Source organism: Cynocephalus volans, chromosome 8 (assembly GCF_027409185.1).
Source record: "Cynocephalus volans isolate mCynVol1 chromosome 8, mCynVol1.pri, whole genome shotgun sequence".
NCBI lineage: Eukaryota > Metazoa > Chordata > Mammalia > Dermoptera > Cynocephalidae > Cynocephalus > Cynocephalus volans.
In genome coordinates this window covers 145,160,069-145,183,619 of record NC_084467.1, presented here as the reverse complement: position 1 = coordinate 145,183,619, position 23,551 = coordinate 145,160,069, and positions in this window count along the sequence as shown.

Genomic DNA, 23,551 nt, shown 5'->3' with positions numbered 1-23,551 from the left:
AACTGGGGCACAGACCCTGATTTCCCCTGGCTACTCCCCTAACCTCAGCCAAAACAGGCCTCAGCTGGGAACATGGGGAAATAGCAAAAGAAAATCTGCTTGACCCAGCAGGACTGGCCGGATTCCTAGGACTAACAAATTCAGTTAATAATAAGATAAGAGTAGAGCTGATTAAACATCTAATTCCTTAGGCTAAGACTTGATCTGAAGGTCAGGATGCTTGTTGCTTAAATGTATGTCTTATGATTAAAATAACATCTGTAACCCTTGTCCTTGAGTTGTCTTTGCAGATGACAAACAACTACGAGCCTGCTTTGAAGTCTACACCTCCAGACTCAAAGGAGCCAAGGAGAACCTTAGTCAGGATGCCAGAAATAACTACGCTGACCTCACTACTAAGCAGTCAGATTCCTACACGACTCCTGGAAGCCACTCATGATTTTGCTCTGTACATGCTTGTGATTTTAAGCAGTCGAGGAGCACAAGGTCTTTAAGCCCTTTTGGCCGCCGTCGTGCTCCTTTGGCCATCCAAGTAAATGCTGTTCTTTAACACTGCAAACTTTGGCATGAGAGACTTCTTAGTCATTTAGGCAGCAGAGGACGGACCTCTCCTGGTTCTGCAACGCCTCCATGATGCCAAATCCAATGCACACACATGTGCCTTCATCGTACTGAACCTCGTAGCAACATCTGGTATTATTGACCACCCCCTACTTTCTGAAACACTTTTCTCTCCCCAAGAGTGTGTTGCCGCCTCTCCTAATTTTTCTCCTACCTCATTTCACTCTTAAACTCCTTTTTTCTACCCAACCTCTGAAATTTGGAGCAGCCTTGAATTTTTTTCTTTCTCTACATACATTTATTTCCCAGGTGACCTCACCTGAGTCTCTGGTGCCAGTCACTTCCACCAGCAGAGTAGCAGAGCCCTAACTAAGCCTCAAAGTCCTTAAAGGGACAAATGAGGATGATTCCAGGCAGACATTAGGCTGCATTCAACCAGGCATGCCCCCCATCAAAACTGGACAGGGTGCCTGAGACCACATCTTGGGGTTCATCTACACACTCATGGCTCCCTACGCAGTGGTCTTTCCCCAGGAGAGGGCATCACACAGACTTTTCCAGAGCCACCCTTTCTGTTTAACCTTCACAGTCCCACTGCAAAGCTCTTGAAGTCCCTCCTTCTTCCTCTCAAGTCTGCTTCCTATCACAAAATGAGTGACCTCCTTTCAAAGCAAAATTCCCAAAACCACCGCTCGTTTACACAGACCTCCTGACTCTGCATACAAGACTGTTTACACTATGCCGGACCCTTACTTATATGGTAACTTTCATTTTGTGCTACCATGTCTTTTACATGAGAGTTTTATTCTCCACCCCCTCCAAAAAAAGTAATTGACCTATAAAATTACATGTGGCCCCATAAAATATTAACAGGGAATGCATTGTGGCACAGAGAAGTTTGTTTTTCTGAAGAGGTAAAACAAAAAGCTTGGTTTAATAATAATAAGTACTTTATAATTGTGCATATAAAGAACACAAAAAATCATATTTCTTTTCTCTTGTTTTCCTTTGCAGCAATCATTACTATGTCATATTTCAAAACAAAAGCCAGTTTCCATAGGAAGGAAAAACATATTAAGTCAAACAATGTCTGCAAGGTTTCGACTTGAAGTCTTGCATAGCTTTCCCTAAGATACTGATGTTTGCTGGCATTTCATGATTTTTAATACTGAGCATAAAATTAAACATTCAATGGAGACAAAACTATATAACTATAAACAAAACAAACAACATGATGGTTTCTTCCTTATTGAACTTTGGGTGAATTTCTTTTGCAATATTTTCTAAATTTGAGTAATGTATTTCCTACTCCAGACATTTTAAAATAGGTTGGATTCTAAGATCTCAGGAAGGATTCAAGAGACATCTAAACTAAACTAAGGGAAGAAGAAAAGTCTCATTTCATGTTTCTCAAAGCTTGTTCCACTGGCAATTAATGCATTGGGTAGTAATGACATTCATGGCAAAACCTATACTTTTGTTTGGGTTATGAATCATTTATTCATGGTCTTTAATAAGAACCAGACATTGCCTCATTACTGTCTCATCCAAGAAGTATGTCCTGCAATGCATTCTGGTGAGATCTTTTTTTTTTTTTTTTTTCTGTTAGGGTGGTATATATATTAAAAACTGGGAGTGAAATTATCCTGATTGGAGCACCACATATTGCACACAGGTATTGATATTCAACTCTGTACCACACAAATACATACAATCAACTACGTTACCAAAAAAAAAAAAAAAAATGAGAGTGATATTAATAGATGATCTGTTCAATGTTTCTAGGATTATAAATCTACGGCTAGTAGATATCAATTCATGTTTATTATAACTTCAGAGACTACTTAAGGAAGAAGTATTGGAGCAGCCAAATTCCTGAGCCTTGCTGACTATCATTAACCTATGTACATAGAAAGGGACCACAAAAAAGCCATGTTCCAATTTGGGTACCTTAGGAGCTCAGGAGAGGTAGATGTTTATTATCCAATACTATATCCATTTGTTACTTGATCTTCATGTTTAGGGTATATTGTTGAGCCAATAGTTCAATTGGTTAGTGAGCTATTATAAGGGCAGGAATGATCGTAGGTGGCCTAAATATTTTGGAGCCAGGCAAACCTATATTTCAGTCTCAGCTCCACCTTGGGCCAGCTGTGTGACTTTAGGCAAATTGATTAGTCTCTCAGCTCTAATTTCTTCTTGTGAAAATCAGCATGTTAATATATAAGCTCGGCAGACCTGTAGTTTGGATTTAGTGATGTAAATATATGTACAGTACTTGATTTCTTTTCCTTCTCTTTTTTTTTTTTTCTTTGGTAGTTTCTTTATTGGCCTGGAGTTCCTCCCTGCAAGTGCCAGGGGCTTGTCCCTAGGCACAGTGAGCAGGAATGAGAACAGACAGGTTTGGCCCTTGGCCCCTAGCAGCTTGAGACAGCTGGGCCAAGGGAATAGCAGGTGCAAAACCCTAAATGCTGCCACTTCAGGTGTGGCCAGATGCAGTCCAGGCCACAGCGGGCAGTCAGGGCACCATGGTCCTCTTCTGGCACAGGGTCCAGGGTGGCAGTGTTCCTTCCCAGGCAGCTGCTACGAATAGTTGTGGTTCTAGCCAGGAACTGCTGCACCACCACCCTTGCAGGTCGATAGGCACGAAGTCCTGCAGCTGGGGATTGGGTTCCTCTCCACATCCTGCACAGACCTCAGCCAGCTCTCACCAGCTAGGCCACCATGCAGCTGCTGCTCCACCTGCCACCAGGCTTCAGACACAAAGCAGATGGTTTCCTCATGGGTATAGTGCCTGGTTTCTAATAAATGTTAGTTCCCTTCCCTTGAACAATTTTACTCCAGGAATCAGTGGTAGATTCCATCATATCACAGCTGCTTACTGAATCAATCAGGCATTCACTAGAGTATTTGTCTAGATGTTGCCTCTTCACAGACAAAAAAGATTTCCAGGGCTTTGGAGCTCAATGGTAAGGCGAAATCCACCTAACGACCCATTTCATGGGTAAAACTCACAGCTTACCCATTGATTTTGAGCTAAAAGAATAAAAATAGGTAAGTTTTTCTAGCACAAAGTAATGCCTGGGGGCCTGGCTAGATTTTTAAAGTTAGATTTAGGTTTGTGACACTTGCTGAGTTCACCAAAGCAGATGCTCCAGGACAAAGGGAAGGAAGTGGTCACCTCAACTGAAACGAAAATGACCATGAGAATCAGAAGAAAATACTGAAAGCAGAACAAACACAAGTTCTGTCACAGTGTTCCTCTGGCTTCCCTAGTCAAAACAGTGATATTTCCGACCCAGGGCTCTGCCCCGAGCAGACACTAGCATGTCTGCTCTCATTGATGTGAATGTGAAAGGATCAGGATAGACATCAGTAACGTGAGGACCTGGCTTAGATAATGCACAAAAATAAATTCTAGGCTGTTCAAATATTGAATAATGCAAAACTACTGGAAGAAAATTGAGGCAAATATTCTCATAATTTTGTGGCTGGCCTGACACCAAAGACAATTTTATTTTTTTGAGTCATAGCTAGATTTGGTTTCACACAGTTTTAACTTGTATGTATATCAAAACAATCAAAATTAAAGACAAAGGAAAAAAGTATAACATATATGATAGGCAATGTGTCATTAACAATAAAATATAAAGCACTCTCATAAATAAATAAGAGAACATGAACACAGCAATAGAAAAGTAGGCAAAGAAAATACACAGAAATTTTACAAAAAAGAGAAAAGAGCTAATATGTACTTTTTAAGAGTTAAACTTCAATACTACTGAAACAAAGGCAAATTAAAGCAATTAAATTTGTTAAATTTTTTTAAAATATTAACAGAATAGACAAGGGTAAGGGTATAAAATAATATTTCTGGGAGAACAGAGTTTGGCAAGTTTTTAAAAAATTTAAAATGCTGCATACTTAAGATTCAACAAATAATATATTCTAATAAAAGAATCAAAATTATGCATAAAATTATATTGATAAAAATGTTCAAAATGTAATATTTATAATAATTAAAAATTTAAAAAACTGAAAACAAGTGCCCCAAAATAGAGGGTTGCTAATTAAATTGTTTCATCCATACAACAAAGCTGTACGCGGCCATCAAAATGATGTTGTGAAATAACAGAAAAATGTTGATAATTGGTTGTTAAGTGAAAACAAGCTATAAAACAGTATGCAAAGCTTTGTTCCACAAAGGAAGGGAAGGAAGAAAGGAAGGGACAATGTGTCATTAACACTAAAATATAAATATAAATTTAAATTAACGCTAAAATATAAATATAAATTTCTACTATACAGAGTAAACTGTATTAATTTAATAGTGGTTTACTCTGTATGGTAGAAATTTGAGTGACTTTTTAAAATTTTGTTTCGCTTTTTAAAGTTATCTGTATTTCTTATAATGTCTCTATATAACTATGATAATTTTGAAGTTATTTTTAAAGGAAAAATAAATTATTCAGATATCCCAATCAATTAAAAAATCATGGAGAAAAATAACAACTGAAGGGAAAAGGTCGGAATCTGTAAAATATAGACTATTCTCTAACAAATGTGCACAGAAAAGTTCTTAAACATATCTGATGAAAAATTGGACATTATGCAATAATAATTAGATAATAATAAAAATATTATAATATTAATAGCAAATATGTTGCTGTGGATAAAGTGATTTCAAACTAACTTCATTGCTTTTATTGATATAACTGCTAAGTTGGTGATCAAGAAAATGCTGTAGACACTACGTAAGTAGATTTCTGCAAAGCATTTGGAGTTTCTCACAATATCCTTGTGGATAAGACGGTAAAAGTAAGCCAGAGTGCATCACGAATCTGCTGAACAAACCAAACACTCAAGAGACTTAAGACCCAGCTGTGCCGACACAGAAGACGCCCCCCGTGGAGTGTATCAGAGTTTTGTTAGTGGTCTGTCTTTCAATATTTTTACTCAAGAATAAGATGATGACACAGCTTTCAGATTTTTAGATGATATCAACTGGGAGATAACAGAAAAAAACAAAAGAATCAAGACTCAAAAGTACCTTGACAAAAGAAAGAAAAGACCACAACACTACGTTGAGGTTTCAGAAGGAGAGAACAAACCTAAGGAAACCAGAGATGGGAGGAGGGAGGGAGGGGGTTTGGGAAGTGATCGGCTGGGCAAAGGGCATAAAGAAATATCATGATTTGTAAAAATGAATATGCTAATAATAATTTTAAAAATTTTTTTAGAAAGTATTTTGACAAGGGGGCCGACCCGTGGCTCACTTGGGTGAGCGTGGTGCTGACAACACCAAGTCAAGGGTTGAGATCCCCTTACTGGTCATCTTTTAAAAAAAAAAAAAAAAAGAAAGTATTTTGACAAGTTGGATTGCAGGGTCAGAACCAACCCAGGAAACTGGGTAAGAAAAATAGTTGGCTTCTTAGGTATCTGCTTGTAATGATTTATAAAAGCTGTTGGAATACTATGTTAAGAAGAATTCTGAAGGCACACAGGGCTCAGGAAAAAGACTGTTGAAGTTATTTAACAATATCTGTTGATTACATCCATACAACAGGTTGTATCACTGTGATACCTTGCAGGCAGTAATTTACTTATTCACTCAACTCATTTTTTTTAGTAAGTATTAATACAGTTTTCCTATGTGCTTGGGGAAAGGAGCACTGAAATCATTCAGGGACATCTGGAGTTGTGGAGTTGTGGTCACAGGGACAACTGAGAGAAGGGTAAACGAAGGCACGTATTTATTTATTCACTGGTGCATTTAACTACTCACATAGAGTTTCTCACATGCCAAGCACTGTTCTAAGGGCTTCAGAAATGTTAAGTTACTTGATTCTCATAACAATTATAGGAGATAAACTCCTATTATTACTCCCTTTCACAAAGGATAGGTTAAGTAATTTGCCCAAGGTCAGAGAGCGAATGAATGGCACAGCCAAGATGCAAGCCAGGGCAGTCTGTTTCCAGAGTGGGTGTCCCTCCCTGGAACCACCACACTACCATGCACATCTTACAAAACATATGAACCATTATATACATTTAGTAAGTTTTACAAGGTAAATTTTTAACTCTAATCTTTGAGCAGAAACTATAACATGTCATTTAAATACAGAACAACAGAGACAGATTCATACCAAAAAAAAAATTTTTTTTTAATTTATTTCAGGTCCAAGAATAATAATGTTGTAACTAAGAAAATTAATAAACTTATAGACTTCATAAATAAGGGAGAGGAACAGAAGGGAAAAAAACTAGATTTATTGATTGTCTCCCGGGTGCCAGGTAATTTATACGTATCTTATTTACTCTTCATTAAACTCTTGGAGGTAGCTATTTGTGGTAGGTTGGTTGCATTATTGGCTCCAATGGCTTCCCTCTATCCATGGCCATTGCAATGTGACTTTTTAACTACCCTGCCCCCATCAAGAGATGGATTCTTCACCCCTTGGATTTGCTTTGGCTAAAAGAAGCAACCGAAGTGATGCTGTGCCAGTTCTGAGCTTACGTCTCACAAGGCCTCATGTGCTTCCACTCTCCCTCTCTTAGAACCTGCCAATCTCCGTATGAACAAGCCCAGAGTAACCTACTGGAAAATGAGAGACCACTTAAGTCATCACCACTGAAGTCATTCTAGACCAGACCAGCTCCCGGTCAACCTACTGACTTCACACACATAAGGGAGGCTAGCCAAGATCAGCCCACCCTCCCATAGTCTCTTCGAAAATAATATATGGGTTGTCTTTTAAATAACTAAGTTTGAAGATGGTTTATTACCCAGGAACAGTCATATCATACAGAGTTATTTTTTCTTTTATAAATGTAGAAACTAAGGCTCAGAAAAGTACTTTACCCAAAATCATCCTGTTTGTAGGAGTCAAACCCAATCTATTTCATTTTAAAGCCCATCTTCCTAACACTCTACCCTACGTATAACATTCACATGTTAGAATAATCAGCACACTGAGCTCTGCACTAGTCTGTCCTCATAAGAAGCACTATATTCAATTCTATACAGCCTAAAATGAGTACAGGGAGAAATAGGAAGAACTTTATGATGTCTATAAATAAGAAACACAAGAAAGAGAAAGATTTGCTTAGGTTGGAGAAGATAAAATTCGTGGAGGACATAAAGAGAGGGATAGATTCTATTCTGTTGGTCCGTGTCAACTACTCTGATTCCTTTAAACAACAGCTCCCCACCATCATCCATGAACAGATGCATCTAACTCTTCATAGCAGGAAGGATGGCATGTTGCATAACGGAATCCTCATTATGTGACAACTTGGATAACACAAGCTACTGAAACAAACAAAAGTCCCCAAATTTTAGCAGCTTAAAGCAGTATAATACTATGTCTCACTCTTGTATCAATCCAATGAGTCTTTCTAGTTGACTTGCAGCTTTCCTGAATGTGGTGATTCAAGGATCTAGGTTCCTTCTCTCTTGTGGCTCCACCATTTGCTGAAAGCATGAAGAGTTTTTTAAAACCCAATCAGAAAGTGAGAGAAAAAGGAGAGGCTAAAAAAAGTACCCATTATTTAACCACCTCAGCCAACAAGTTATGTGTGCTAGTTTTCCATTAGTGAGAGCTAGTCATATGTTCCCACTTAGGTGTAAAAGGAATGTGGAAATGTAGTCATTGGTTGGAAAGCCACTGCCTGGTAACTGTTCTTCACTATGGAAGGGTAGTACGAATCTTTGGTGAACAGCCAGTCATCTCTAGTGCCATCGGATAGTAAAGTAAATGGGCTTTAAGTTCTGTTTGCCCCAATTTTCACAACGCCCAACTTTCATAAAGGCTCAGCACACACACACAAAAAATATCTACTTGCATTTAACCTAAGGACTTTGAGGGCAAGAATTGACTCCTTCAAGCTTGGTCTGCCCAGAGCCTCCCACACACAGTAGCTACCCATGAAATGTTTGTTGAGTAAATGAACTGGGCATGGTATTATCCAGGCTTCCTTGTACAAAATGAACCTGAACACATTCTTGAGTTCAATGTCAAGAATGTCATTCCTCAAGATAAAATTTCTTCTATTCCTGTCTGCTCCTACCACGTTAAGTTATTCATGGTTCTATAAGCATGTAATAGTGTGGTCCTTCACACATTTCAGATATAGTTTCCTCCACCTGGATTGCCCCAACCCCACATTCACCTGCAAAATGCCTTCCCCTCCCCAAGAGTTAGCTCAAGAATGACCACCTCTCTTCCACACAGTCTTACCTAATTCTCCCAACAGACTTAAGCATTTCTTCTCCTGTGTTCCTATTACAACTTTTACTGTTCTTATTCCAATTTATGAGAATTATTCTATTTATTTTCTGTCTCTCCATTAGATTATAAACCATTTGAGGGTAAGAACCATGGCTTTTCATCATTATGTTATCAACATCTTGGCCACTGTCTGGCATATCAGAGATGTTCAATTAATACTTGCTAAACAAATTATTATTGCTTCAATGTATTCCATACCCAAATAAAAACCATACCAGTCTCTTAAAAAATGATACGCCTCCCTCTTTCACTCCTTTTTCCCCAAACACATAGTGGTATGATTTGTTTCAACAAATCAGAGAACATATTGAAAACAGAAAATCCTCAATGCCTTATTTACAGTGAAAGCTTCTAGTTCCACTGATATTATAATACCTACATCTCTAAAAACAATAATAAATTCTTTGTTGCATTATATTACAGTTTCAAACTGACTTGGAACCTTAACTGGATATTAGCCAGTATTTTGTCTATGATAACCGCATCAGTAGAAATATTTTTAGTATTTTGTATTTTGATGCAATATTTATAAAGCTCAAAGGCTCATTGCCTTCAAACTGAAATCTTTAATTTTTTAGATATTATAAAAGAAGAGGGAAAAAAAACTTAACATTAACTGAACACCTACAAGTTCCTTGATGTTAGTAGCTTACATTTTCTTTTTTTTTTTTCTTGACCGGTAAGGGGATAGCAACCCTTTGCACGGTGTTGTCTGCACCACGCTCAGCCAGTGAGCGCACCGGCCACCCCTATATAGGATCCGCTACCAGCGCCGCACTCTCCCAAGTGAGCCACGGGGCCGGCCCAGTAGCTTACATTTTCTATTCATCAGAATCTTACATCAACCTAGGGAGAGATAAGCATTATCATCACCATTTAAAGATGTGAAACCTAAGTCTTAGAAAGGATAAAAAAAATTGTTAGAGCCAGATTTCAAATTCAGATGCATCAGGCTCTGTGGCAGGCTGAAGATGGTCCCACAAGATGTCCCTGTCCCAATCCCTGAAACGTGTGAATGTTACTTTACATGGCAGAAGTGACTTTGCAGATGAGGTTAAGGATCTTGAGATGGGGAAGTTATCCTGGATTATCTGGGTGAGCTGTAAATGGAATCACAGGGTCCTAACAAGAGAGATGCAGAGGGAATTAGATTACAGTAAAGGTGAAGGCACTGTGACCATGAAAGCAGGGATTGAAATGATGCAGCCAGGAGCCAAGGACAGGCAATGGCCTTTAGAAGTGCAAAAGGCAAGGAATGGATTCTTTCCAGTAGCCTCCAGAAAGAACCACCTCTGCTGACACCTTGACTTTAGGCTCTTAAGACTCATTTTGGACTTCTGACCTCCAGAACAAAAAGAAAATTAATTTGCATTGTTTTAAGTGTGTGGAATTTTTTGCAGCAGCAACAGGAAACAAATATGAGCTCCAAACTTAGGGGAAAAGATTAATTAATTTGGTGCAACAAACAAGACATTGTACAGTCATCCCTCAGTATCTGTGGGGGATTGGTTCTAGGACCTCCTGCAGATACCAAAATCAACAGATGCTCAAGCCCCTGAGCATATAACCTATGCAAATCCTCCCATATACCTTAAATTATCTCTAGATTACTTATAATACAATACAGTGTAAATGCTATGTATGTTACACTGCATTATTAGGGAACAATGACAAGGGGCAAAGTCTGTACATATTTAATACATACGCAATTTTTTTTCAAATATTTTCCATCTGTGGTTGGTTGAATCCACAGATGTGGAACCCACAGATGCGGAACTCACAGATAACAGAGGACCAACTGTACTTGAACACATTCCCTATCAAGAAAAGCCAACAGCGGGAGCCATGTCGGACCACATAGGGAAGTTCCAAATGTGAACACCCTCCAAGAACACTTGAACCACCATCATTACTATTCCAAAGAAATATCTGGAAATCTTTTGTCAAGTGTTCCAGCAGATCTTCCCAGCTGAGAGGAAGAAACAGGGTGAGGGCCAGTCCCTTAGGTAGCCAAGCCATAAACCTTGCAGAACTAAACCAAAACTTGGAACTGAACCCACAAGCCTGTGGCAGCCAATGCAAACCTCAGTAGAACCAGTTGTGCTTCCACTAGCACAACACTTTTAAACAAGGGCCATATTACATTCACAATTCTCAGGGCAAAGCCTTGCATATGCCCTACAATAGCCCAAGGCTGGAACTTACCAAGGAATGAGTTACTTAGAAAAAAAGTTTGCAAACTCTATGCCTGGCCCAGATGGAAAAACAAGCTACTGGCTTTGGTGCAGTACAAACTCCAGACCTTATGCCAGCAATTGCCTCCTCCAGGATTACATTTGGCATAAGAATGGGAGTTATAGTAGTGTGAGTTACGCATACTTTCCAATGCAAAATAAGCACTACCACCAACTGAAAGAAAGTTTGTTTATGTCTGTTGTTCATTGACATGATTCTCACCAGCTCTGGGGTCTGCTGTCCCGTGTTACCCTCTCAGGGGAAGTGACTCAAGTAGAAAACCACCACCAAGGCCAAGAGAAAACAAAATCTTCTAAGTGAAATTAGCTTTTGTTTTCCTGCCCCCTTTGGACCTTACTGGATATTTCTGCATGAAAATTGTTTAGTTGTCACTGTCTGAAATATTTGAAAAGGTAAAACTCAGAGGCACAAACAAGAAGATTGTCTTCATAGTTAGGAAGTTTCCCTGGTGCAGATGGACTGCAATCTGATTGAGGGTAAAACATAAACATAATGAGAAAGCTGAAGGAAATCGAAAGTGACTTTAACAGTAAAGATTTAAACTAATGAAAATATTTTATTGAAATACTTAATGATTGTAATAGATTTAATTATGTCACCCAAAACTCATTGAAGCTTGAATTGTGTCCCCCAAGTTTTACATATTAGAAACTTGGCCCCACTGTGACTGTTCAGAGGGTGGGAAATCCTATTATGGTAATTGAAAGGTGGAGCCTTGAAGAGGTGATTGGATTGTAGGACCGTGCAGTAGTGAATGGATTAAAAATGGTGGTCAGGGGTGTGGTTCTGAGGGCTTGAAAAGACGAGGAGAGTCTGTCTCTCTTCCTCTGCTCTCTCTGCTCCCACCATCTTGCAATGTGAGACCCCCAGGTCGCTGTTACCATCATCAGATGGACTTTGAACTTCTCAGCCTCAGAAACTGTAAGCGATGAATTTCATTTTTCTTTATAAATTACACAGTTCCAAGTACTTTGTTGTAAGCAATGTAAACAGACTAATACACTGGGTCAGTCCCATCAGCAAACATGCTGTTATTCTTCCCAAGCATTTTGTTATTACTGCCCTTGAGACCTTATCACAAGGAAATCTCCTTAACCATTGCTTTTGAAAATTCACTTTTAGTTTCCTGGGTCTGCCACTTAGTAGCTTTGTGACTGTTTTCTCATCCGTAAGATGGGGAGAATAACTACTTCCTTTGATGTTGTAACGATTAAATGAGAAAATACATGGTCCTGCAGGACTTTGGACTTCCCAGCCTCAGAAACTGTAAGCAATAAATTTCATTTTCTTTATAAATCACAAAGTTTCAAATATTTTGTTATAAACAACAGAAATGGACTAATACAATGATTAGCCATACTCAAAATTAAAAATTTAATTTATTCCCTCATCAATCTCCCTGAATCTCTAACATCGTGGGTGTAAGAATTGTCAGAAGTCCCAAGAACCGTACCTTAAATGCCTTAAAATGCTTTTGACTGTGACTTTTATTTTAGATCCACTATATCAGAAATTATCTCCTTCCCATTTATTAAAACCAAAGCAATGGGTAGTAATTGAGCACAAACTGTTACAAATGCTGTGGGAGATATAATAAAGTGAGTGCCCACTCAGGACTTATAATCCACTAAAGAGAAAAAACATAAACATGTCAAACATTAAATAATAAAGTTTCAAATACAGGTTAAAAAAGTAGAAACCCATTACAAAGCAGTATGTAGTCAGTCAACATATGATTTTAGAGGCAACGCTGCTGTGGGAGTTCAGGAAAGGAGGAGGTTTACGCTACAGTTGCAAGTCTAGAAGGAGAGAGCATTCCTTCATTTCTATTTTGTCAGAGCACAGCTAAAGTGCAGTGGGTAACTGCTGTGATGGGAAGTATCAAGCCCCAGCTGCACTACTCGCCAGGCATTAGACCTTGGCAATTACTGGCAATTATAATCTGAGCCTTATTATCGGCCTCTATAAGATGTGGATCAGACCTACCTCCCAATCTTGCACTGAGATTAAAGTAAGCAATGCATATAAACTTCTCAGCAGATAGTAGTTGCTCAATAAATATGACTATCTTTCCTTTCTGTGGTTATTTAGTCTTCAATAAATTTTTTTCTGAGATTGTCATGACACACTGTTATTTTCCACAAACCCAAACATGTACTTTATTTCAAAGGTCTCCAGAAGCATTAATTCTCTGTAAATATTCTGTTCATTTTTTCATTGTGATTGTTAGGTTCCACAAAACATGGAGAGTTCTGTTTAAATTTACCCATGCACTCAAACTGACAGCAAAGCCACCAAGTGCTACTCCTAGTTCAGGGGACCTAAAGTTTGTCCTGACTTCTATCCACTTAAAAAAATATCTCTTTCATGTTTCATTCTTTTAAAAATCTAATTTCATTCTCAAAGGCACTGGTCTTGCCACGTGTTTGCTCTGATACACTAATTACCTTCTGCCACATTGACCCAATCGGACAGCACTGAGTGTTAACAAGACCATGGCCCCCTCTTAGGCCTCCTGTTGGTTCATGAGCCTTGCTCATTCCCATTGTCACACAGCATATGGTTAAAGCTAGCCATCTGTCTTAGAGTTTCTTGCCCATATCACTAGAGACTGGGCGGGACACTATGTATACAATGAACGCAAATCTATCAACAATACCAGCCATTTGTTTGGGGACTCCCTCCCTGCTGAGAGCTGGGCAGAGGCTGAGAGCTGGACAGAGACTCAGAGCTGAAAAGCACTGAGGAAGTAGAAGGAAATAGTTCTCTATAAGCCAAAGTTTAAATAAACATGCAAGGTTTTATGTATTCTAAAAGTGATTACGTATTCTGCCGATGTGGAGTCTTTTGCACCGTGACCACGCCAGTAACAGAACTGGCCCCCCGCTCTTCACTCTTGCCCACTTCCTCAAGCTGACGTTGTAACTTCTTTTCCCCTTCGGTCCCAAGCTTGCCTTTGCTCTTTTCAGTATGGATTTCACCTAATGGGAAAAGCCCGTCTTTCTCGTTTGAAAATATTGACATTGATTTCACGCACACTAGCACCTATGCCTCAATTCTGATACCCTTTGTCTAGTCATTCTGCAGTATCTGTCCTTGTCTTATGGGAATAAGACATGAGAAGCCACCATGGCCATGAAGATTAGTTAGCAGAGCACTTGACCTTGACCAGAAGATGGCTTATTGTGTGCCCAGGCAGTACCATGGTGCTCCTGTGACTGGCCAGTGTAGCATGGGTTTCCAGCTTGGTCATCATGGACACCACACAGAAAGTGACTCTCAAAGGAAAGAAAGACCACAGTGATGTGTTGAACTTGCAGAGGGAGAGAACAGACCTAGAGAAGCCAGGATGGGGGGTGTCAGGGGGGTGGGGGTGTAAGAAGGACATTGGGGAGAGTTTGGGTGGGGGACAGGGGGACATGGGGAATAATTGCAACTTGAGGTTGTGGGCATGCTGATAGCATTGATTTGCTCACCACAACTTGGACACCGGTGCTGTCAGCTCTTGCTCCATACATGTGTATAATCAATAAAAATTAGGAAATAAAAATTAAAAAAAAGGAAAGTGATTCTCTCCTCAGAAACATTTTCAAAACTCCTGCAATTGCCACAGGACACAGAGAAGTGACTTATTTCCTCCATCTATGATGCGTATTTTTCACTTTTGAAATAGAAATGTTGCTTATAACTGACATCCAAGGAAATTTGCCAAGAATGTCCTTTTTAATAAAATGTTGCTATTAATATAGTGGCTTGATTATAATTAATGGCATCTTCACATGGAGGAAATATGGTCACTGGAGAGAATGAAGCTATGGTAGAGAACAGACATGGGCTCAAGTTTAGAGGCAAAAAGTCACAGACTTAATGCCACAGAACAGTACACTCCAAAGTGGTTAAAATAGTAAATTTTATGTTCTATATTTTTTACTGCAATTTTTTAAAAAAATTTCAAGTCATAAAATCTGTAACCACCCCCTGGATTAACACGTTAATATTGTACAAGGAAGCCAACATTGTGCAGGGTGACTGGAAAATAGCAGACTTCTGCAGAAACCAGCTGGGTCTCTGCCTCTAAGCCTGTTCTTTGAGGCAAACATATGCAGAGCCTGAGAAACCACTACAATTGGTCACCCAGGGTCTACACCAAGACATGGTTGTCCCTACACAGGTGGGCCTGGACAGGAATGACTAGAGACCCATTGGAGATGATGGTGAATACTCTTAGTTCTACCAGTCAAGGTTTTTCTCCAGTTGACTTAGTGCAAAAGACCTGCAGAACGGTGTTGGGACCCACCATAGATTCTTCAGTGCTCTAGTGCTTTGTGAATGGCCCCCTGGAGTAGAATCAATCAGGGCAACTGATAACACCTCCTAGACAGCTACGCTCCCTCATTCACTGAGCCCTCCTGTTGTTTCCAACAAGTGGTACGGGTCCTAGAAGTTCAGTATTCTACAGTTGGTGTGGTCTGGGTCAGAAGGGGTCCCTCACTTGGCACATGGCAACATAAGAAATATTCAAGATTGGACATTGCTTAGCAAATTTGGCACTCAGCATGGCCAATGACCAGGTCAGCCTTTGCAGGGGGAAATTTTGTTAATACATGTATAGCCTCCAGTCCTGACTCCTACTCTGCACAAAACAATGGGAAAGCACTGGGGTGCCTGGAGAGGAGCCTGAGTGACAGCCACAGTGCAGTTCGATGTTCCCACCATTTCCCCGAGAGTCTTCTCTGCAGTAGATTCTCTTTCATCTGCACACATGCGGGGCGCACCCCGGGGTCTATTCTAAGAGTATCCACTTGATGTCCCAAACCTCCTTGCCATCAATCCTCAGGCCTTCTCAACTTCCAGAAAAAATGGACCACACAGTGCACTTCTCAAGGTGCTGGAAGGATTTCTCTTCTTCTCTAATCTTGAGGGCAGATGGCTGTGCTGGCACTCAGCAGTTCATGTCCAACTGGTGGCAGCAGAGCCATCTGTAACCCTGTACCTAAACCAAGCAAACTCCCCATGAAGCCACAGGTGTGGCTGCTACAAGCATAAGGGCAAAAACAACGGAAGCAACTGAGAAGTCCAGAAATGGGAATTGATTAAATGAAGTATGGTATACAGAAATAACATACACCCATTTTTTAATGATGCTGTGAATACTCAATGCAATGAACAAGTGTGTGGCTCTGTGGTTAAATGGGAACATACATGTTAGGAAAAAGTGACTGTCTCTGAGATACAGAATTATTAGAAGAATTACTTTTCCTCTTTCTGCTTATTTGCATATTTTAGTTTGTATGTATGAAAACGTACTCATTTTATAACATACCTTTAAAATAAAACCTTCCTAACAACTAGCATGTTTTGAGCATCACTGGAGGGTAGTGCTAAGGTCGGTGAAATGATTTAAATGCTTTTGCTTGATACAGGGAAATATACTAAGCAGGGGGGAAAAGTCATTTTCTGCAGAAAATTGCTTAGAGTTATTTTTTAAAAGACCCAAGGCATCCAAAAGGGAGTTCCTAAATCTCTGGATGACAAATTCAGTTCTTCATAAAATGATTAATTCTAGTTAGCAAATAAATTTTTGGTCAGATGTAACAGATGTATGTCTTTAGATCCACACCCTTTTCAACCATCAATATGTATGATATATTTATGTACATTTTATTAAGATTTAGAAAATACATTTACTTATTTGGATGCTCTGCATTTGCTTTTACACCATATTAGTGACCATATCAATGATTTATTTGTTTCAAAGTTCAATTCTAATGTTGTTTCTCTAGAGAAAATATAACCTACTCTGTTTTTTTTTTTTTAAAAAAGATGACCGGTAAGGGGATCTTAACCCTTGACTTGATGTTGTCAGCACCACGCTCACCCAATGAGCCAACCGGTCATCCCTATATGGGATCCGAACCCGTGGCCTTGGTGTTATCAGCACCGCACTCTCCCGAGTGAACCACAGGCCGGCCCCAAACCTACTCTGTTTTTACTTTATGATAATGTCCAAGATGTACTACAGAGGAAATTATCTAAATAAAAAGATGCAATAGACATTCCTTGGCCAGAATCCCCCTGAAGATAGACATGGCTTTGTACTCCCTCGTAAGGGCACTATTTGTAATTCTCTTATATGTGTCCAGTTCAGGCAGCCTCTCCAACAGGGTGACTGCCAATACATAGGCCCACATAAACGCATTGACAAAGTTCATCTTTGTCATTTGAGCCAGAGACTGAAAGGAGTATGGTGTAGTAGATTCTAAAAGGATTTTCTTCAAAAGTGTTATTTTTGTGTTTGTTCCACGTTCTTAATTGTCCTACACAGATTTTATATATATATATTTATATATTTCAGGTTCTTTGGGGAAAGCATTGAGGTTATTTATTTTAAAACAATTGCAACATCACAAGGAATGACACAAAATTCAGTCAAGGTATTTGTCTTCCTTCACTCCACATTGTTAATGGCTATTTCTTTCCCACCCAGGAGCCCACACGCTGAGGCTGGGATAGGCATTTTTCACTCCCTTGCACGTGACCACTCCCCATCCAGGGGCCATACATTGACAGGCGGTTATTTTGCCTCTGCACCTAGAAAGAGAAAAATATGTGTGTCATTGAAAGAAAATTGAGGTTTTTAAATAAAATGGCTTAAAAATAATTGCCTAAGTCATTTCTTTCCTGTAATATTTAACATTCTATTTGACCCAGAATAAAGAGTGATGCGTATTTCTCATTTTTCTAGGGGACTGCCTTTGTTTCTGTTTGTCCAAATACGATCATGGTTCTTGGCCCTCTCAGCATCCTCTATTTCATTTGCATGCAGAATTCTCACCAATTATAGAGACTAACCTGTTGGAAACTTTGGGAGGGTCCTCTGCCTCACAGTATCTGCCCCAGGGATCAGAAATTAGATCCTTAGAAATTCATTTCAGGGTCTTAAAGGCTTTTCTTCATTCTCCAACAATCTCATAAGAAGAAGAATAAATTCTAGAAACTTCTAGCACCCTGAGAGTATGGAGACAGACTGCAATGTTAGGGGAAGGATTCCAGCAGAATAATGATGAGGGAGAGAGGTCAGGGGCAGAAATCTCACTGGAGGGCAAATGTAATCTGACTTCAAATGCAAAAGCATTTTTACAAGCGACTCAGTTTATTTTACTGTTGTTGAGGTCTCCTTTATGTTCATGTTTAAGCCAGAATGATGACAAATAAAAATACCACAGTTGCAAACTATACCACACTAGAGTCCATAGTAGGAGAAAAAGGAAGGAAGTTAAACTGTTTGGTAGGGGGCAGGGGGCTGTGCTGCTGTACTGAACTATGGCCAGCGTGTTTTGTTTTGTTTCTTCTCCACACTTCCTTCCCCAATTGCACCACATTCCTGACACTTAAAGCAGAAATTTCTGATCAAAATATTGCAGAATCTAAAAGGTCAAAGGAAGAGTCTCAAAGGTGCAAGCATCAAACAACGAAGCAAATACCAGAGCCCTGTGCTCCCGGCCCAGAGAGCCTCCCATTCAGGGGACAAGGGACCCCCGAGAAAGAACAGAACCCCACCCTTCTGCCCGTAAGCCTCATCGGAAGCTCTTCAAGGCTGGTCCTGGGCGAAGCTGGGAGGATGAGGACCTGATGATCTGTACCATCTCTCCTTTCACTGCCCCTTCCCTGGATCCTTCCACAGGATTCGCATCCCAGATCCACCGTCAATCCGCAGCACCCTGATGATCTGGTACGTTCTCATCTTATCATGAGATTGTTGACAACAAAAGAAAGGCTTCAAGAACCCTGTATGAATTTCTAATGATATAATTCCAGACCTGCAGAAAAAGATATTTAAGACTGAAAACCCTCTCAGGAGGGTGCCTTCAGACTTTCCAGAGCTCTTGTCCCTCCACTGATTCTTCCAAACCTGAGCCCCTAAGTGACCCGGCAGTGGAGTGGGGGCTCTTCCTCTGGCTCAGGCTTTACTAGGGAGCACCTTGATGCAGCATCTCCTGCTTCAGACCATCTGAAGACCTTTCTACCTGTATCATTAGTCTGCTAGGGCTGCCATAACAAAATACCACAGACTGAGTGGCTTAAACAACAGAAATTTATTTCTCATAATTCTGGAGTCCAGAAGTTCAAGGTCAACGTGTCAGCAGGTTTGGTTTCTTCTGAGGCCTCTCTCTGTGACTTGCTTTCGCAGTGTGTCTCCACGTGGTCTTTCCACGGTGTGTGTCTGCGTCCTAATCTCCTCTTGTTGCAAGGACACCAGTCATATTGGATTAAGGTTCACCATAATTACCTCATTTTACTTTAACTACCTCTTTAAAGACCCTGTCTACAAAGATAGTCACATTCTGAGGTACTGAGAGATAGGATTTCAACTTATGGATGGGGGTAGGACACAATTCAGCCTGTAACACTACCCTCCTGTCTTTGGAAAGGATTTTCAAAAACCACAGAAGGGCAAAGCCATTGTTCTTTGATTTAGCTGGGAATGGTAAATACAGATTTTCCTTAAAGAGAAAAAGTCCTAGCATCTAAAGTATGGGAGAGATGTTCTAAAAAAAGGAGAAACTTGTTGGGGATGTCACTGCCGGGGTTAGCTCAAGGAAGATGGACATGAACAAGGAAAGAAATCATCCTGACCATGAACCTGGCTTGACACTACCCAAAGCAAACTGAGGTCCTATGTTGTTACTGGATGGTGCAGGATAGGGACCACCAGTCGGGCACATTAGGGACTCTGAACAGCAAGCCATGAGTGAGACGGTCTGTGATCACTCAGCCTTAACAACCGGGCAGACGCAGCAAGAGCATATGGCATTACTTTAGGGCTGTTTCTCATCTAAAGCAGCTGGGCCATTCTTTTTAACTTTTGTTTACTTTCAGTAACCATAGCAATAATAGCAGTAACAATAACTGTAGCGCATACTGAACTCTCACTGTATAGCAGGCATTGGGTTAATTGCTTTGTATATATCATCCCATTTAATCTTCACATTTTCTTTATTTTATAGGGAAGAAACTGAAGCACAGAGAAGTTAAATTAATTATCCAAGGTCACACAGCAAGTAAGAGGAAGAGCTGGGATTTGACAGAGGGACTCTGTAGAGCACTGAAAGCTACTTCTCTTTGTCAATCTAACTTTCAGGAGGCAACGTGGATTGGCTAGAACAGTGTAGTGAGAAAAACTTAAAGGTCAGCTTCACAAAGCCAAAATTCACAAAGTTCACAAAATTCACAAAAATCACAAAGTTCAAATCCTAGCTCTATGACCAAGTCAGGTTAATCTCTCCGCACTTGCTCACCTCCTATGCGACATGGGAATGACTGATAAAAGGTCTCATCAAAATAACTCACATATAATATCTATCATTATTACTATCACTATTTTTTCCCCTACCTCTGTTCTACGATGAAATTTGTCACAAGATAGACCAATAAAATTGTATTAAAATATAAAATAAAGTAATGCTTTCCATTGCAAGTTTACATTATTTAGTCCTAGTATTGAAAGTTATCCTTTCAACTCATTCTTCAGCAAAGGTGAAAGTTATAGGACCCTTCTCTTCCACTTCCTTTTTTTGAATCACTACTGATTGCTTGTTAACACTGCATTTTCATTATCCCTGCATCATCATAATCCCTTATAAAGACTCAATGAATAATTTAAAGTTCATGTTTAATTTAGTATACATGCTCACAGCAACTGTTTTCATGGACTGATCCTTGATAAAGTTCTCAGAGGCTTTGAGACACAGGTGGTTCCATTAAAAATGTATTTCTTGGTTTTCTTGTGGGATTCTTTAAAGGGCTGGGATGGGCACGATCGTAGTTAATTGACAGTAGATTACATGCTATTCTATTCACCACATTTGAAGAAACATTGCTTTCTTCATCTGAAAATTAGCTATGTGCCAATATTTTCCATTTCCTGCTTTTGGGATTATACTTAAAGCTTATGACATAAGACAACATGTCTGATTCAACTGTTTCCTGAGAAGTGGTTGGAGGGAGAATTACAGGGGAGAACTGGAAGTGGGAGAGAGAGGTGAGGAGGGAGGAATGTATGCTTCCAAGTGGGGCTTTAGAAAGTTAAGCAATAGCAGGATACGGTGGAGAGGCCAGGACCTTCTCTCTGCGTTATCCAGATGCTCTGAATGGAACACTCAGGAAGCACTTTTTTCTGGTTGTAACCTCCACACTGGGGCCAAAATGCATCTTCATTTAGGTATCACCCATTTTACTGGAACAGAACTGAAGCCAGAACACAGCATATTTTTCTGCTGAACCTAGTTCCATATTCTATCGAATGGTTTGTTTCATTTACATTTAGCTTGAGTTTACAGTTTTCTAATACCCTAAATGGGGCTCCCTTATTAGTGCACTCTATGTATTGAGTCAATAGTGTTACTCGTTGATAAAGATGTAGAAAACATGAATACAACAAGGATAAGTGATAAGTCAGTTTCAATTAACACGGTACGGGAGGCATTGGTTCTACTCGGGTTAGTGTAGATTATTATTTTTTTTAGAATGTATCTGGGGTTAAATATCTCCCTTACTTGATGATGTTGTACCACCAAAACTATGAGGGGTCCAAGCAGGCTTGGGGAAATCTCTCTTTCCCTTGGTGAAGGACTTAGGGAAGCCCCTCACTACTAGCCAATATGATTTTCACTCTACTTGCCAGAAAGATGGACCAGATTTAGGGTTGGGTCTAGAATTCTGTATCAAAGTAACTGTAATATTTTTGCCATACATTAAATTATTTCTATTAAGTTAATATGAACAATGGTCCAGGATTGAAGACAAAAAATAGTGATGTATTTGTGAATATTCCCTGGGAGAAAAAAAATCATGTATATTTTTACTTACGCCTTATTTAATGCAAAGTATTAAAATCAGCCATTGAGAGCAGTGATGTTGATTTTACTTATCATTATATCTCCATTACCTAGCACAGGAGATTTAAAAATATTTGTTAAATAGAGAAAGGATATATGCTTAAAAGTGAGCAGTCTCCAGCATCCTAATTCATCTTATATAACATATCCAAGTAGAGAATAATTGCATTCTTTATTCTTCAAAGCATCAACTCTGCATAAGATATATTTGCTATGAGGTATCAAGATGGCGGCGGCTGCGGCGGCTGGCGCGGAGTAGCTGAGTGGAAAAGGTGGCCACTGGGCCTCAGGCAGCCGGGAAACTTGTGGACCTTCCTCTGGCCATCTCTTAAGGGAGGACTGCTGCTGCTGGCCGGTCGTGGGGGCTCAACGCCACTTTGCCCCCGGCAGGAGAGGCTGCCTCATTTACAGGCAACAGCTTTGAAGTGTGGAGCAGGAAAAGAACTGATTCTTAGCTGCAAAAGCGAGTCTTGAAACAGGGAACACGGCGCCAGGGCTGCTGTGGATGCAGCCAGGATCCCGGAGGCTGGGGCCGCACTGAAGGCGGCCAGCTGCCCTATTCAGGATTCGAGGTTTCAGGCTGGCATTAAAGAAGATTCCTGGGAGCGCCCGAGCGGCGCCTCGACTGAACAGCCCGAGGCGGCAGCGCCGAGAACACAGAAGGCAACAAACCAGAGACAAAGCGAGCGCCCGACCTGGCACAGCACTGTGAGTGATCCCTGGCACAGCTCTGTTCGGGGGGTGGATGCCCACGCGGCTCCCGCCTGCACCACCAGGCCACTCACTGCCCCGGTGCTGCCTCCATCTTCCCAGGTGCGGGCAGCTCCGCCCTGCTCGGCCATCACTGAGCCCATTTGCTTGGCCTGGCGCGGGGCTTTCCGGACCCTGTGGGCCGGCCTCCTCTCCCACTCCCTCCGCGGTTCTATGGCGGGGCTGGGGGTGTGGGGCATCCCGACCAGTGTTGGGAGGGCTAGGAAGTACGGGCGGGCCGACTGTCACTCCACCACACCCTGGACTCCGGCCCCGGTAAACTTCCTGTTACTGGGAGGCAGATACCATCTCTGCGACCACCAGTTTGGAAAAAAGCCTAACGAATTTCTGGTTGGGAATAGTGTGGTAGGAGAGTTCCCAGGTCCGCTTGAACCTGCCGGAGAGCAGGCTGCAGGCGGGCACTAGACTCGGTTTATACCGGGGGGATACAAAGGTGAACAAGACCCGAGAAAGATCTACACAGTGCTACAAAGGCACCCAGAGAGACCGGTCGTCTGTGCCTAGCAGAAACCTGGTAGACTTCCTGGGCGAGGCGGTGCTGAGCAGGGTCCGGAAGGCCCAGCTGATAGACGAGGGGTGCAGAAGACACACCCCAGCCCAGCACAGTGTGCACAGAGGGGGGAGACATGCGGCCAGGGAGGCGGAGACTCGACAGAAACCACACACCCGGTGGGGTCGCCACTGCACGATCTAACAGCCTGGGCCAGAGCACACGGAATGAGGAGAAGTCCTGTACAGAAAGTGAAAGCTCAACAGAGATCACACACCCTGTGG